This window comes from Taeniopygia guttata, chromosome 1A (assembly GCF_048771995.1).
Source record: "Taeniopygia guttata chromosome 1A, bTaeGut7.mat, whole genome shotgun sequence".
Lineage (NCBI taxonomy): Eukaryota > Metazoa > Chordata > Aves > Passeriformes > Estrildidae > Taeniopygia > Taeniopygia guttata.
The window spans coordinates 58,472,176-58,489,714 of NC_133025.1; the positions used below are offsets into that span (position 1 = coordinate 58,472,176).

The 17,539-nt window shown below is 39.8% G+C and overlaps 1 protein-coding gene across 30 annotated transcripts in view; it reads left to right on the forward strand.

Moving 5' to 3' along the window:
* Positions 1-17,539, forward strand: part of SOX5 (SRY-box transcription factor 5) — a 612,816-nt gene that overhangs the window by 172,025 nt on the left and 423,252 nt on the right. For 18 of the 30 annotated variants that reach the window (XM_072923570.1, XM_072923583.1, XM_072923576.1 and 15 more), the window contains one exon: positions 8,829-8,884. The exons of 7 other annotated variants lie outside the window; for them this stretch is intronic. The gene's annotated coding sequence lies outside the window, so the exon portion shown is untranslated. The remainder of the gene's footprint in view (positions 1-8,828; positions 8,885-17,539) is intronic. 5 more of the 30 variants (XM_072923589.1, XM_072923580.1, XM_072923587.1 and 2 more) reach the window with 3 other exon arrangements.

Genomic DNA, 17,539 nt, shown 5'->3' on the forward strand with positions numbered 1-17,539 from the left:
AAGGCTTAAAAAAAAAATAAAAATGGACAAGCAGTGATTAGTATATAATAATGTATGTTCAAATAGCTTATGGTATTATGAAAACAAAAATTCAAAAGGCCAATTTACTGACAGTTAAAATCTGTCTAAGGGGCAATAGGGGGGAAACCTTCACAAAAACAATATGCTGATTGCATGCAGCTACCCTGCCGAGTCAAATCTTAAATAAATTATACATACATAGCTGTACTGGAGCTGGGAAATGAAGCAGTTTAAAATGTTCCTGGTTCTGTGCTTTAGGCAAAGCCTGTATCCACTCTGTGTCCTTAATGCATCAGACATTTGGTTTGGGTGCCCTGCCACAGGAGCTGGGTGCTTCAGAGGCCAGTGGAAAAATACAGTTTTGCACTGGGTGTGGGTGATAGATAAATAATCCCTCTTGATTCTTTGATAAGGAATCCCTTTCAGCTGCAGCACACACCCTCAGTTCCCTCCACCCGCTAGTAAGCAATCCTGATGAAGTACTGAAATGTTGCATATTTGGTAAAGATTTTTCCTACAGAAACAAATTTATGCGTCAAAAAATTCAGTTTCTAAGCAGCGGAAGTTTTTCAGGAATTTGGGTCAAATCTGATAAGTAGTTTCATCCCAAATAAAGATGAAAATAAAATTCTAAACATCAAAATGATTCATTTCAATACACATGAAACAAAGTATTCTGATTTCTTGAGATTTCCAAGAAAACTCATTACCTATAGTCTAGTGCTAAGGACTGCTCACAGGTACTCATGTTCTTATCCTCTTCCTTCCTAAACTAAAGGAAGGTCTTGGATGGAATTTTTCTTCACCTTGCATGCCATTCTTAGTCTATCTGTACGTACAGCCATACATATACGTTCATGGAAGTAGAAGTAGAATAATTCTGTAGGTGTGTGGGCAGGCCATTTCCTGTGAAAACAGCTATCTGGGATCCACTCCCAGTGCCAGGGAATGTGTGAGGGCTTTTCCAGAACTCGGGCTGAAAAGATTGATGACAAGATCTGACATACCACTGGTTAGGGCAGATAGAGGAATATGGTGCACACACAGGTCCTTGCTCTAAATCATATTTAATTTAAGTTCAGGTCCTGATCTCAGTGAATACTTGAATCCCTAAGGTACAATGGTGAGGAGGGTTTGACAGTAGCATCTTGTTCATAGGATCAACTTTTGAACTGCTGGCAGCACATTCTTTTGCCCAGCAAAAGTTTCCTTAATTGTACAATTCCCTTTTTAACAATGGAAACACAGGTCTGGACCTAAGGTAGCAGAAATAACTCTGAAATATTGTTAGTGTTAGCAGACTTTGTTCAGGTTTTTGTGAGTTTCTTGGGGTTAAATTGCACTTCCTAAACATCAACTAAAATCTATGCTAAATGAAAAAAAAGTTTTATCTCCTATTCAGGAGATAATCCAGTTTTGGTCTTTGGCTAACAGAATCAATCACATTAGTTACTGTAAACCCAGCACAAGGAGATGCAAGCCAAGAATGCTACTGCTCTTTGTGTACTGTCATAAAATTCTGGCTGTTCTACCAATATCCCCTTTCAAAGATGCAGTTAAATTACAGTGAAAAGAGGAAAATTTGGCCCTTACTTCTGGCATACTATTGATTACTTGATATCTTTTCATCAGTTTCATTTGCTAGAATAGATACTCTTTGAACTTATTTTAAAACGTATATTTCAACATCACTTGGCCACAAACAGAGGCTAATGTGTCCAGCCTTCAGTCAGCTTATTACCATTTGAACAATCTGGAGATAAATTATACTAAAAGAAAGAAAGAGGGGGATGGGGTGGGGAAAAAAAAAAAAAAAAAAAAAGGACGTTTCAGCTTCTGACTCATTCTAAATGGAGATTTAGCTCTAAGTAATCAAAATTGCTTTGGTTGTGTATAGCAGCATTAAAAGCCTTGTCCACTAATTGAGTGAAGCGGCTCCAGTGAAGCAGCCTGGCCTCTCATTATGTGATCCTGCAAGTGCTGTTTGTCACCACCACTTCCTGATCTCAATCCAGCTGTGCTGCTGGTGCAAATGAATGGTAATTCCTTGTGACAGGCGGTGTCCTTCCGGTGAAACCACAACATGGGTCTCGTGCCACCCCGCCCTGCTCCCCTTTACTCCCCACAGCTGCCAAGATCTGACTGCCCACCTCAGGATGTCACTCTCCAGCAGCTGACTGCTGTGCCAGGGTGTGTGCTGGCTGGAGTGATGGGTGGCACCCCACTCTGATCAGACACTGCAGGAAACACGTGCCAAACTAAAGGCAGCATATCCTGGTGGCTCAGGACATGGGTGGCATCATCGACCACCCTGTGCAGCCAAAGGACTGCTGGCAGCGTGCTCCAGCAAGCAGGGGATAACAACTGAAGCCAGGGGGTAACAGTTTAAAATCAAAGTTAGCTAATATTTGTGTCATTGCTGTGCTTTTACACTACTGGGGTTTTATTAATTTATTAAATGTCTGCTTCCATCCTGAGTCCAATAAAAGGCCTTAAGAAAGAGAATTATTAGTTGGGAGCCTAGAACTCAAGAAATCCATGCCTTGCTCTTCTTCAGGTTTGTCCCTTTGCAACAGATGCTTATACTCCCTTTTAATAATAATCTCTACTTCTCATCTTTTAGTTTTGCTGTTCTTTTAAATTACAAACTGTGCTGTGAGGGCTGTCTGTAGCTGTGTGTGTGTGTGGATCTGCCAGGGAGCCCTGGTTTCAGCCGGGGCTTCTGTCCCAGATTCTCAGCTGGTACAAGCTGGCAGAATGCCACTGAGGTCATTAAGTGTATGTGAAGGGTCTGTGGCATGTCATAGTTATTTGCATTGCTGGAGAGAGGGAATCTTAAGCCAGTGTGATCTTAGCCCAGGCCTTAAAGAATTAACACCCAGTTCTCAGGCATATGCAGTCTTTCTTCACTTAAGTTATTTTAATTTTTAATCAAAATGAACAATTTTTACATGAAAATTGAACACTTTTAAAGAAGTGTCTATTTCAGAGCAAAATATTTATACTTTCATTGGGAGAAATATATGGGGTTGTTTTGAAATTAGTGCTTTTTAGTAAATTTTTTACTTAAAATCAACTCACCAACCTCTCACTTTTAAAAAAATGTTTTGGGGAGGAAGCAGGAAAAATAGAGATATTTATGCCGAACCTTTGTTTTTTTTTTTTTTTTAAATCGTTCAGAAGAATCAAAACTGATTGAAATCAAGGTTACAGTTCCAGGCTCATCCAAACTAATGTTAATCACTTTTCTGAGTTCACTAGGTTTTGAACACTGTCACCTGACCCTGCCTCTTTGGATCTAGAGTGTTTCAGCACCCATTAGATTTTTGCAACCCTTAAGGCAGTCTGATCATCTCAGCTGGAGGGATCCTGGGCTGACTGTGTTCTTAACCCAGTTGGGTTAATCATCACTTCTCAACAGGTCATTGACTCTGGAATAGATTTTTTCTATTTTTTTGGTGCTAAGAGGTCCCCAAGATGAGCTGTTGTCATTGAAAGGTAACATACCCCCATCTACAGTGCTGTTCATCAATATCAAGGTTAATGCCTTTGTCCTCATTCCACAGAGAAGACGCCCAAAGCATGGCAAGTCAGCCAGGAAAGACACTTCCACCGACACCCCATGCCCCTGGTCTTGTGGTATTTATTATGAGAGAGCAAAAATAAGGTTCTTCTCTTAACCTTAATTCCTAGAGTCATGTTGGACTTTCAGCTTCTTCACCCATAGATTTGAAGCCTGAAGATGTGATTTTTAACAGTTCCAAGCCAAGCAAATATTCTTCTAAGAGAATTTTTGCACCAAATGTCACTGGACCTTATTGCTGAATGCAGGATTTAGGGTTTTTGAAGTATGCCTGGCAACAGGACTTTCACAATCTGCAGCATCCTGAAATATCTCATATGGCTGCATGTACTATTTTATGCACAAGACTACAGGTGGGTATTTTGGATGCGAGTCCCTGTGGATGTATCACAGGAGCAGGTCAGAACCTCTGACCACAGAGAGGAAAGGTTAGCTGCTTTTGTGTTCCACATTGTGCCCAATTGACAGGACAAACACCAAGTTTGCTGCTTGAGTGTAAGCTCAGAGATCCCTGTGTTGGATTGAAATAATTTCTCAGATTTATGATGTGTATATATAGCTGGTGATACAGCAAAAAAACCCTGTTCTAGACACTACGGGATCAATACTAAAGGTGCAGGTGAATACTCTCTTAAATGACTGTGGGAAACAAAATAAATCTTAGTTTTGCTGCTTCAGAAAAATGAAATTGTCAAGGTATTTAACTGAAAGAAGCAGAAGTGCTAACTGATCTCAGTACTGAGGATCAAGCTCCAGGTGCTGCAGGACACTGCATATCCAATGTGAAAAACTTTGGGTCCTTTGAACTGACAAAAATTATCTTTAATTTAGATTATATGTAATAATTTTTTATTAGAGCTGAAACTTGGTTAAGTATAATCAAGTAGCTATTGTGTAATTTAAATGGCCAGTGATTGTTATTTCGTAATAACAACTTACATTTATATAGTGCTGTATATCCCAAAGGGATCCCAGATGATTTTAAAGTCTCAACAATAAAATGCACAACAAAGTGAAACATTAAATATAATTACAGCATTACTAGAAAATATGAGGATATTAAAAATCTGGCTGTCTGTGGCTTGCTTCTTCTTTCATTTGAATTCATTAGCCAAGCTCACTCAGAGTGCAAATGGATTATTAGTGATTCTGCCATATCTGATTTTGGAAATTTTCTGTACAAGCATGTCCTCTATACTGGAAAGGTAGTAAAAGCTGTAAATACCCTTCTGTTATTTTTGGAGTCTTTTGAGGGGCTAGAGTTGTTTGCTTTCTTGTTTGGGTGGTTGTTGTACACCCTCAGGATGATTTCTTGTTAGATGGGAGGAGGCTTAACAAATGCCACATGCCTGTAACATCAGAGTGGGAAGTCAGAGACCAGTTCTTTTTTCATGTAAAGTCTTGAAGCAGTTTAAAATTCAACCTTTTAATTTTTGGGTGCTCCATGCTGACACTTCACTGAGGTGAACAGTGCAGTTTATGCCTCCTGAGCTGCTCTTCCAGGCTTTTGCATGTTGAAGTTTCCCCACCAAAAGGGTTTTCAAGCACTGGAACAGGGTGCCCAGGAAATTTTGGGGTCACCACCCACTGAGGGTCTTACAGGATGTGTAGACATGGCACTCAAGGGCAGGATTTAGTGGTGGATTGGCAGTGTTAGACCACTAAATCCAGTCCTTAACCTTCAGGGTCTTTCCCAGTCCAAATGATTTGATGATTCCAAGTGCCCAGCTTTGTACTTGAAATCCACATTGCCAGTGCTGAAGGAGGTGAAAACCTGAGGAATGTTAGTGTGTCGTACCACAGCACCTTAGGGGAAGACTCCTGGAGCTGCAGGTGGGAGCTGGGGGAGCTCTGCTGCAGCTGGCACCCTCCAGACAAGAGGCATGGAAACCATCCCTGCATTTTAGAGGTGTTGTAAAGGACTTCCAAACCATCATAATGAGATTGACAGAGTTGTTTGGGAGGGGAGTCACTGAAGTAATGGGACTAATTTCATTGCTGACCACAAAAACGGAGCCAGGAAGGCAAATGCTATTTTTGTGGATGGGTAATATAGGTCACTTGCATTGTGTTGTTTCTTTTCTAATAAATTGTAGTCTAATTCTGAAATATTTCTAGAAACCCTGAATTACTGTTGAATTATGAAGTATTTTCAGCTGCTAAGGCAAGTTGTTTGCACCTGAAGATAAAGACTTATTGCTATTAAACATAAATTTAGGACTATGTAAAATGATATGTAAGCTACTTTTTTTTTCACTTGTTTGCCAGAGTCCACTGAGATGGTTTTCAGTTTCTGAAAATACTAATTTATCCCTGCCTTTTGGCCACAACATATGAAAACAGTCTACTTCAAATAATTTAGTCTTAAAGCCATAGTTCTTTCTCAATATCTGAGCTTTTCTTAAGTTTCTGTTTTAACACTCATGATGATTGTGTGAAAGTTGTTTGCAGATACTGTCTTGTTTTTCAGATTTGTAATGAAGCACGAGGGATTTTTTCATTTTGTGGCAAAAGTTTTGCATGGATCTTACTGTGAAGCTTTCACAATGTCTTTAAGTTGTTTTATTTTTGGGAGCTGGAAGAAAGGGGAATAGTGACTTAGAGACAAGTTTTTCTGCTCCATTTCCTCTATGTTGCAGATGATAAATCTCAAATACAAATGGTGCTACACCCAAGGCACTGAACTCTAATTTTTGATCCTACATGCACTGGTGGCCTATTTACTAATCTTTAATCACCAATAAATTTGTTGCAATACAGTTAAGAGCCTAATCTCTGAGTGACATTGAGCAAACACTCTCAAATAAAAGTGGACCTTCTGTAATTCCTTTCCACAGTGTTGTGGACCATGCCTTTCCTGACGCCACTACACCCAAGCACTGGGAATCAAAACTGCATGTAACTCATAGGGAAGTGCTGGGAAAATGTTGTTTCTTTCTGAAACTGTATTTAAGAGTAGGGTTAATAATGAGGATAATAATAATAGCACTTGTTATCTTTAGACCTTGGGAGAGCATCCAAGTCTTTTCCAAGCTGGACAGTGTCCTGTGTGTCCTGCTCTGTTCAACACAAGCCTGTTATAAATGTTCATATCTGAAAGACAAATTGACCTTCCATATGGGAAGCTGTAGCTTTTCACTTGCGGCTTCCCAGCTTTGTAGAGAAACTCCCTCTTATTCTGGTTAAAGTTGTTGTACATTTTGAAGAGTCTGGATATTTTATACTGGATGAGAATCTAGCCAAGAACATCATCTTCTCTGGAAAGAAATCAGTATTCTTCCTTAAAGAGGCTTGAAATTTTTTTTTATGTTTTAAGACTTCACTCAAAAGAAAAAAGCTTAAACATGTCTCTTTTTTTTTTTTTTTTAATGGTCTCATTATTAGTTGGAGTTTAAGGACTGAAATAGCAATTACTAATCAAAGTTTACCTGTGGGAGCAGAAACTAGATGGAACCTTGTTTCACTTATTTAAATGTAAATCTCTACAATTTGAGATTAAATAGATCCCCCCAGGTTACCAGTAGTAACCTTCTTTGTGCCTGTAGGCCATCTACTAAAAAGTGTAAAAATACATGTACATGTTGGTGACAGAGGTGTTACAAATATGTGACTGGCCTTGTTCTACGCATTGTTACACATTGGTGGATTTTGTGGAGTTAGCAGGGCAATGAAGGGCAGACTGGATGGAATAGTTTTTTATTTGTAATAAAACAGATTATGTTCAAGTAGTTTGAAATCTCAGCGGTGAGGAGTTGGGTACAATATCATCATTGCAGTGCTTCTCGAACGAAACTAGAAGTAAATACAAGAAAGATTAACTTGAGTTGGAGCTTTAATTTTTATTAAAGTTTGTGGTTTTAGAACAGAGACAGAGAGTGACATGGCATAAGGAATGGCAGTACATTAGTGAAAGTAGGTGTCTGAAAGAAACTAGTCTGTGTTTGTGGGAGCATGAAACTATTGAAAAGAAACTGCTACTTTCACACTGTCACATAAAACTCCCGACAAGCCTGGCAATGAAGTGTAGAGAAACTCTCCCTTGTTTGTCCAAGAAAAACAGTGCATGCAAGAAAAAATAGTATAAATGTCTCTGGCTTTAGTTTCTGTAGTGTTTGATACCAGTCTTGAGAATCTAAATGAGAGCAGGAAAGAAAGTCCTGGGATTTTGTTATGAAAACTTCTTTCAAAATAATTTTGCAAAAGACCTTTAAAATGGTGAAGAAATCTGGTAGAACTAATCTCAGGAGTGGGAACAACTGTGAATTATTACTGCAAATTCTATAAAGCATCTCCTTTGTATGTTTATAGCATGCAGAAAATATAAATAATAGCTTATTAGTAGTCTAGAGTGAGAGCTCTCTGTTTTTGCCCCATATCAGATAAATCTCCTACTGATGGATCAAACATTTAATCAATCTGGTAACATGGCCTTCAGCACTATAGTATCTGAGTGCCTCCCAGTGTTGGAACACTCAGTAATGCTTGGTTTTTCTCCAGTTACTCTGTACTCCTTAATTTGATTTTGTTCTTAGTTACACTGATGTAAATCTAAAACTGCTCCACTAATACTGGTAAAGGAAGCTACCATTTATGAGCCTGAAGAGCAAAATCTATCCTCCCCACCTTGCAATTCCTCAGCTATTCTTAAGTTGTACCATTAATATTTATTTGACTTATTAATCTGCTCCCTCATTTATTTCCCCTGTTCTTGCTGCATCTTTTTTTTTTCTTCTGTCACTTTGGGTATGATCCAAAGTCCACTGAAATGGCTGTCAGTCTGACTGGAGTTTGGTTTCTCACTTTTCCCTCCCTCCTTTTTTCCCCTCTGCAGCTCCTGAAGTGTTCTGTGTGAGTCTGTGGTCTGATTAATTAAAGTTACATGTATTACTACAATTTTGTGAATAAGCACCTTACTCATTACTGGAATCCTAATCCCCAAATTTTCCTTAATAGCCATTGTTTCCCTTAGCTTAGTTTTCCTTTAATGAGAGCTCCTTTTCCTCCTTGTGCCACAGGTGCTGGTCTCAGGTTCAGCATCTCGTATTTTAGGGGAAGCTTTGCTATGAGCCTGACCTGAGTTCTGTAGAAAACTCAGTAGAGAAAACCCCACTTCTCTGAGATTTTTGCTCAGGACACTTGTAGTGAATATGAAAAGGGTTTTGAATGAGGAAGTTGTCACTTGTCCTTTGATTTTTCTTTTTTTCTTTCCCCTTGCTGCCATCAGCAGTTGGAAGCAGAAGAAAATAAAGAGTTGAGAACTGAAGGTGAGAGACTTGGCAGGTAAGAAGTGTGTTTTGTTCCTTGCTGGGGAGGCATTTCTGGAGATGCTGATGCGAACTGGCAGCATGTTGGATCCACTCTAAAAGATGACGCTGGTCCAGGGCATACACAGTCCAGCTCAGTTCCTTGATCCTTCAGTTATTGTGTTTCAAAGGCTTTGCCTTGCTGGTTCCTCACCTGCAACAGGGGCAGAAAAGGTTCCCTGTGGCAGGAGAGTGCTCAAGGAGAAATGTAGGAAGGGCTTGGGAGTAACGAGCTGGTGTAAAGGTTGGCAGTGTGTGTGAGCTACTTGGACAAAGTTGCCCTGTTTGAGGGTAACAGCTGTGCTGTGTGCACAGCTGGGCTGGTGTTTTCATTATTTCAAGAAATGTTTTGCTAAGGGACTTGTGTGCTATCTGTAGCTTCACTGCTTTATCTCCTTTGAAGCCTCGTTTGATTACTCTCATTTCCTGTTCTACATGGTTTTAAATGGGGTGAAGGTGAAATACAGTAAAAGCAAGATACAACACTTGCTTTCATATAACAACCATGCTGAAAGTACAATAACAGCATTGGAAAGCCAAGCACTACTCACTGGATGACTGCAGTTTGCAAAGACAATTCCTAAGGGCTTACTTGAGACACGTTTAGGGACAAAAGGCTTTTCATGGGAACAAAAGCTCCAGCCAGGCTGCCAGGTTTCCAACCTTCCTCTGAAGCTTGAAGTACCAAAGTGTTTTTCAGAGGAGGAGCTTGAAGAGTTTTCAGTGTAATATTCTGTACCCCTGTTCCTGTAGAAGCTATCCCATTTCCAAAGCACACAGCCTGAGGCAGTCAGGCTCAGAGATAATTTAGCCAAAATGGCAAAGTACCGGTGGGGTTTGAACAACTGCAGGTAGTTGTTTAATCTCTTGTGTGAAGTAATCTTAATAACAGGTATGGCTGCTGATCCAGTCAATTATATAAATTGTCCTGCTGCCTTTCCTGGGCTCTTAGGGAGGCAGAGCTACTGATACCTACGATGTGACTGTGTGTAACTCCAGCACTGTGACCGTCTCAGCTCATCCACACAGGGAGGGACTGATATGTTTCTGCTTCTCTGCCTTTTCTCTGTGGCAAACTGTAGTCAGAATCTTGGATTTTCTACCCCCTTCTCTAAATCTGTGAGAATGCATTTAAATTTTAATATTCAGAGCCCCCAACTATGTCAATAGCACTCAGATAAATGGTGCCCTGTTTGAAATTCCCTGCTGGGTGCACCTGTCATGCTTTGTCTGACGTTGGGATAATAAGCTCTATGGGACAGTAAATGCCTCCCTTACTCATCCACACAGCCCTTTAGGCTGCTTTTTAGAGGCTTTGAGCAACATGTCATGGGAAAAATCCCAAACTCTCCTGACTGCGAGTTTGCAGGCATATGGAACAAGCTTGGCTCAAGCTCACAGATCAAAATAAGTTGGGGCTGATAAGAGAATAAATAATTTTCTAATCTGAAACAATCTGGTCCCTTGAACTTCTGAGAAGACTCACCAGTATTATAAATATAGATTTACTTGCAAATTTTTTTGTCTGAGAATAAAGTATTTGTGTTTTCAGTGTGTGCTACTAATTGACAAGCTGGACATATTTAGCTTGGAAGAATTTATCTTCTGCATTTGGACATTTGGGTTGGTTTGGTTTTTTTATTTGCCAGCGCTTTCTTGGTTTTTTGCAGTTTTCAAACCCATATATTGGCGTCTGGTTTTTTGCTGTGAAGTAACGAGATCTCCAAGCAAACCAGTGGAATGCATCAGGCTGTCTCCCTGTCCCTACTGGGTCATGTGTTTACTATTAAAGCTCTGTTTCTGGGCTTTTTCATAACAGCTTAGTTGTCTGCAGGAACTGGTAGTTAAAGCATGGCAGGCTGCAGGTAATTCTTTAGGCTCAGCCTCTGTTTCCACTGCCTTTTATCATGATACATTCGACTTTCAAATATTATAAGTTATTTTTTCACATTTTGATTTTTGTAGATGTGCCTTCCCATACAATCAGGATAGTGAGTGATTTCTTATTATAGTTCCTGAGCATGTAAACATTATGTTACTCTAAACTCTGATCAAATTTGAACTGGAAGTGCAGGTAAGAATAGAAAGACATGGATCCCACTACAAAGATGTTGCAGTTAGAGTAGTAACAAATGACATGGAAAAGGTGGAGAAAACAGCTGTCAAATACAGCGTGTTTTTGTATATACAAATGCACTTAGAGAGAGAGATATTCCTGCAGTTTAATTTAACATCATAGTAAAAAAAAAATTACAATAGGAAGATCAATGTATAAAAAAATTTGAACCCATGTGGCAGAACTTGTCTTCCTGATAAAAAGGAAAAGCAGACAGAGATTGAAAGAGTGGGAATGTTAGTATTTTTTAATGCATAGCTTGTCTTAAAGTCGTTAATATAAATTATTCATCTTTTTTCCAAATAAAGTAGGAATTTTTTATGACTTATCCCTCCATATGATTTTGATGAGAAAGAGTTGAGTATCAGTAGAATTGCAGAAACCTCCTTCACACAAAAGTGGTAAAGCATCTTAGATCTCCGTGGTCTGCAACTTGTACACCCAGTGTGGGCTGGAGAGAGTAGCTCTATGAAATAAGGAGTTTGTCTGAGGTTGTATTTTTGCCTCAGATTTTACTTCCAGTTGGTAAATAATATAAGCCTTCTTGGGCAAATTTTCATGATAATCCCATTTTTTGTTGCAGATACAGTTTTTGTCAACCTGAGAATTTAAGTCTGTTTGTGTGGTGACAATGGGAAGTGGGTTGGGAGGAATTGCTGTTACTGTATTACTTCCCCTCCAAAAAGGTCTCAAAATGAAACCAGTTGCTAAATCGGTTATCTACAAGCTCACAATATTTGCATGCAGTTCTGAACATGGGTGTGAGAGGGAGGAAGTTCCCGTTCTTGCACATCATTTATTTTCTGTGTCATCCTGAACTTTGAGATCTGAATCTCTTACTTGCATTGATGGCTCTGGTTTTGGGGCTTTTTGGGCTAGGTTTTGTAGAAATCCAAGAGTAAGGCTTGTTTGCAAGAATGGCTTCTGGGTGGGTATCTCTGACTGATTGTTAGACCCACCAGGTCTGAAGAGTATCATATTTATGTCAAGGGAGCAGGTCCAAACCATAATGTCATGTTTTATTGGAGTGTTCATATGTGAGTTTGCTTACTGTTATGTCAACTGTAAGGACTCTCACCTAAGAAAGTATTAGGATGTTTTAATAGCACTGAAGAGGCTTGGGATGAGGTTCTTTTTTGTGCCTTCATTTTGTACCCAGCAGTTGTTCGGGTAACTGAGAATCTGTGGGTGAATATTCCCTGACAACACAGGTTAAAATCATGCATATTGTCCACATACCCATGAGAATGGGATAAAACAGGAAATGAAAACTGAAGTAGCTGAGGGCACCAGAAACATGTGTGAAATGTCCTTTCTGCCTGTTCTGACAAATAGAAACTACGGGTTTGTTTCTCTCTTTACAAAAAAAATTAAATGCAACCAAGTCTAGGTTCTTTAATGTAATCTTCATGAATTTGGGTATCATTAGCTAGGGTGGGTGATCATCTTCTTGCTGAAAAATCACAGGCCATGAAAATCAAGTAAACTCCAGAAACAGCCAACTGATCACATGCTACCTCTTCCTGAAAGAAGTGAGAAAAGGCAGCTGAGTTGGGAATGAGAAGTGGCCCCAGAGTCTTGGAGAAATGCTGAAAACCTAGAAATGTCTTTGCTCAATCTGCTTGGGATCTGAAGTTATAGCCCAGTGGTTTACCTCCTTGTTTTTGCCTTCCTCTGTGAACAAGTTCTCCGTGCGCATGGCTGGATCCTTTTTGCCTTGTTAGTTTAGGTCAGAATGCTCCTGGTCAATTTTCTGGTAATGTTTTGGCTTGTTTTTTAGAAAGGGTTTTTCCAAACAAAAAAAATCTGCAATTAAAAAGCCAAGCTGTCCTTGATGATACATGATTCCTCTGCCATTCTCCTATGAACAAGTTTGGGGTTTATTTATATGTGTGCCCTGCACTTGGTACACTTTTTTTTAGGCATATTGTTTCCTTTCTTTCTTTAGATAGTGGGAGTAAGTGAATCAGCACTTAAAAACTCAAGCATTTAATTTGTGCTTCCCTATGACAAGTCCCATTGCTGTTCCCGGTCCAGATCTGCAGGATCTGACTGCTCCTGGTGTGTCTGGGCCAGATGAAGGGCAGGGTTTCTGGAAATCTTTGTTTTTCTTTGCCTTTGAGGCTGTGTGTAGGTGTTCACTTCTTGTTCACTTTTTCTGAAATGAGAAATGCTCTTTATTTTAGGGAAAAAAAATAGTTGAGCTTATTAGTCTTCTCTGCTTTCTATGCTTGTTCAATATTGTCACTTCCACCAGGAGATGTTCCAGCCTACCAGGAGCTGGTGTGCATTTGAACAGTTTGTCTGAGGTGATGAGTTTGGGCTCCTACTGAAGGTGTTGTGGACACCTCAGAACCTGTGAACATCAGCTAGTGAACATTTGTCATGGTTTTCTTTAAGCATCTCTTAAAAGTTAGTTGATATTCCAACAAATGTCAGTTCTGTGGAGCTGTTGAGCTTTGCTAAAATTCAGGATTGATTCAGTGGACAAATCCTGCTGTCTCTTCTTGGCCAATATCTTGACGTAACTTTGAGAAGTTTTTTACTTCCTTTTCTGCTTCTTGATAGATACTTGTTCAAGTAAGGAGAGAGATCACTTCATTTAGCAATTCCAGTTCTGAAGTACAAGTAGCATTTTTGGTGTTTGCTCATGTGAAAAAAAATCACAATTTTAAACTTCTAGAATTTTGATCCTTTTAAAGACAAAGATGTTGAACAGATGAATGGGGCCATATGAGTAAGTAAACATATATAAAAATAGAGTGAATTAATAAAGCAAATTGACTTGGCTGTTGTAAGTATGTGAGAAGATAGATGTGCCTGTTTTTCATGTGGGAGTCTTGGTGGTAGTGGAGAGACCAAACCAAGCTGAACCACCTGTTCAAGCATACAGGGCAGGCATGACCTGTGCCAGGGGCTCATTAAGTGTTTGTGTTTGCTCCACAGCTTCTCCAGAGGGACAATCCCAGGTGTTAGTGCCTGTGCTTTGTGGATCCAAAGTGCATTTTGACTGTGGTTTCCTCAGGGAGGAAACAAGATCTTTCAGAAATATCTCGGTGATTTGTTCTGGTTATCTGCCACATAAACTCACCAGGGAGCAGCTCAGAATAGTTATACAGTTATATTGCTGTAGTTCATGTGTAATATATAAGTAATATATAATACATATATATTACACATATATGCATTATATATACACTATATATGTGTAATATATAATACATATATAACATATATAACATCTAGTGGTTATATAGCTGTTACATAATATGTAATATATAATACATATATGTATATATATTACATATATATGTTATATATATGTAATATATAATGCATATATAATATACATAATATAGAATAGTTATAGAGTTATATTGCTGATTTGACACAGGGAACACCCAATGCTGAGTATGAATGAGAACAGAGAAATGATGAGTAAGAGCAAACAACATAATTTCACACTGAGAGACTTGAAATACAAAACCTGAAAACTGAAATATATTTCAGGTTTGGTGGTTGTTGCTGCTGCTGTCCCGATCACAGTTAGAGATTCCCAGATTCTTTGTCTGCTCCATTGCCCTGAAATGCTGCTGCCAGTTTTCAGGAGGAAGACCGAGTGTTTCTGACATCTCCAAATGCACAGCAGAGCTCTGGCTCTCCAGAATCTGGACCAGCTCCCAGCATTAGGAACAGGAGTCAAATGGGCATCCCTTCTCCTGTGCTAACACACACCCCACCATTAACAGTCTGAAGGCAATTTTCATAAAATACATAACCCTGCTGAGCTAGTCTCAGAAGATAAATAAGTGTTGTAGAAAAGAAGCTTTTGTTTAAAAGTAATAATTTAAACTATGCATTACAGGTAATTTTCCTTTACCAGTAAACCAAATGCTATCAGAATTTCAATAATAGCTTTGTGTTATTTATCTAGATAACATGATACTGTCATTTCCAGGAGCTTAAAATGCTGTTTTATTTTCATTTGTGTCAAATATAAGGGTAAATGAGACCTGAATATATATTAAAAAAAAAAAAAAATCCAACAACTTGGGTTTTGTATAATTTTCTGAGAGTAGCATTTTGTTTTCCAACCTTTTATAGTCAAATAACAATCTAATGATAGTTTCCTAGAATGTGGACTTAAAGCAGTAATGTGAAGAGCATCATCTTATTTTCTATTTTGGGTAAACATGCTGCATTTCAGAGTTGACAGCAAATACAATTCTTTTGAAGGGATTTGTCAATCCTTAACACAGTGGCAACTTTATAGTGCTTATGCAGACATAGCCAAACCCTAGGTGCTTCAACCCATATATAGCTTAGGAAAAAAAGTGGTATAATTTTTTACCCAAGAGATCCTTCATTTTCAAAGATCACATGAAAAACTCAGCCTCTGTTTCCTTTCTCTCAGCATTCTTTCTACAGCATAAACCTCGCTAATGATCACAAAATATTAAGAAGAAGCTGAAACAAATAAGGGAGGAAAACAAGATTTTTTTAATTCTTGAAGGAGAAACATATTGGTTTCAGATCTTTAATTGAAAGGATGGCCATTTTTTTTCAATGAAAAGTTTTATTATTATTCTTTCTATGTATGAGTGTTTTTGTTTTCTGTTTCAGTATGGACAAGGGAAGGAAAGGCTGCTGCTTTGAGAGCTCAGCTGCTGAGGCCTTGTGGGGTTGCCCCTGTGAGCCTTGGCTGCAGCCTCACTTTCTGGCCAAGAGCCCCGTGACATGTTTTGGCTGCAAAGGGGTAAAGCAGGAAAGATACCGAAATGCATAAAGGCAAATTTTCAGCCCTATTTAGGCCTAGATTCCACCTAATCCCTAACTAGAGGGTTTTTACTGGATGTGTCTATGCCTTCAGGAGTGCCTAGCCAATTGAAAGTGGAGGGCCCAGGATTTTTAGATCTGCATCTGGCCATGGGCTGCACCATGGTTTGCAATTACCCAAAATTGTGAAAATAGCACTTCCTACTTCAGAGAAGATTTTTGAGGATCAGTGTGTTCAAGATTGTGGCAGCAGGATGTATCCGTAATGTACATAGGTAATAGATCAATTTAAATACTTTTAATAGAAGCAAGCACAATAATTCCTGCTCTGTCACAGGAATATTGTGACACTTAGTGTTTGTGATCTATGTGAAAGAGGTTAACATCTTTGGATTGAAAAGTGATACTGCTCCAACTGTGTGAATTATGAACACTCCTGTTTGCACGCTGAATTCACTTCTGGATCTACACGGGCTGGAATTTTAATCTCTGAGTAAAAATTGTTGTCCCCGCCTTGGGAAAATTTTGCCTGTTTCAAGCCATGCTCGGCTTCCTCCTGTTGGTGCTGTTCTGTGGGGAGGATAGTGATGGAGCACAGAGCAGAGGCAGCTGGTGGCAGGCAGGGGTTTTGCCACCCAAGAGCCCTCCTGACAGCAAGGTACTGCCATGACTTGGAGCTGGAAGGCAGCAATCAAAATGCCACCCTTTGGCTGCGGAGAGAGCTAAAGATTTGTCTCCAGCAAGTGACAGGCGCCAAGGTACTGTCGCCCGTTTTCTAATTTTAGCAGGAAGGCTGGCAGGGATCTCACCTAGACAGACAAGCCTTGTTCCTGCCCAGCCCAACCTGCTGCCTTGGCTCCTGTTCCAAGATGCCTCCCGGCTTCCAGGGGGTGGTGTGCTGGTGGGAGGAAGAGGGGAAATCCCTGCCCTTCTCTCCAAAGGCTGGGGTTACTTCTGAGCCTGCTGGAGACAGCAGACCTGATCCCTTGTACCAGCTGTGGGAAGAGAGATGCTCGTAGGAATGTTTCTGCTAATGCAGGGCTTGGGCTGGGTTGGGAAGACTTTGGAGTCTCACACACATGAGAAGCTCCTGCCTGCCCTCCAGCCTGGTGCCTCGGGTGTGGTTCTGCTGCAGAAGCGGAAGAGGTGGTTGCAGGAGATCACCAAAGGGGAAAGAGAGTGGGTCTTCCCCCATACAAAGTGACTGGGGCGTGTGCGATCATTACACAGGATTTTCTGCCAAATTGCTCTGACTTTGTCTTTTGACTTCGGAAATAAGTGTCTAGAGAAAGGTAGGAATAAGTCTGAGATAATTTCGTGTCACCTTGATTTCCAAGTCACCTCCACAGCTTTGAGGCTGTGCTCTGCCATGCATCCACCTCTCTGCCTGTTGCAGAGGGGTGTGAGATTCACTCTAGGGAACAGTGAAGCATTTTGTCATGGTTTAGCTCACTCGGTTTATTGGCAGCTCAGACAAATGCGAACAAGGCACTGGCTTTGAGTCTGAGACAGAAAATGTGATCTGTCGCATTTTGAAAATATCTGTAAGGACACTGCAGCCAATAGTGCAGCTGTGCTTTTCCAATAGCCCATATTCAGACAGAATGAAATGAAAAAGAGCCTATTGGCATATATTATTTCCATATTATTAAAACTGGATTTTATTTATTAATGTGTTTTTCATTTGTGTATTAATGACATGGGCAGTATATAGCTATTCTGGGCTTTACACAAATAATT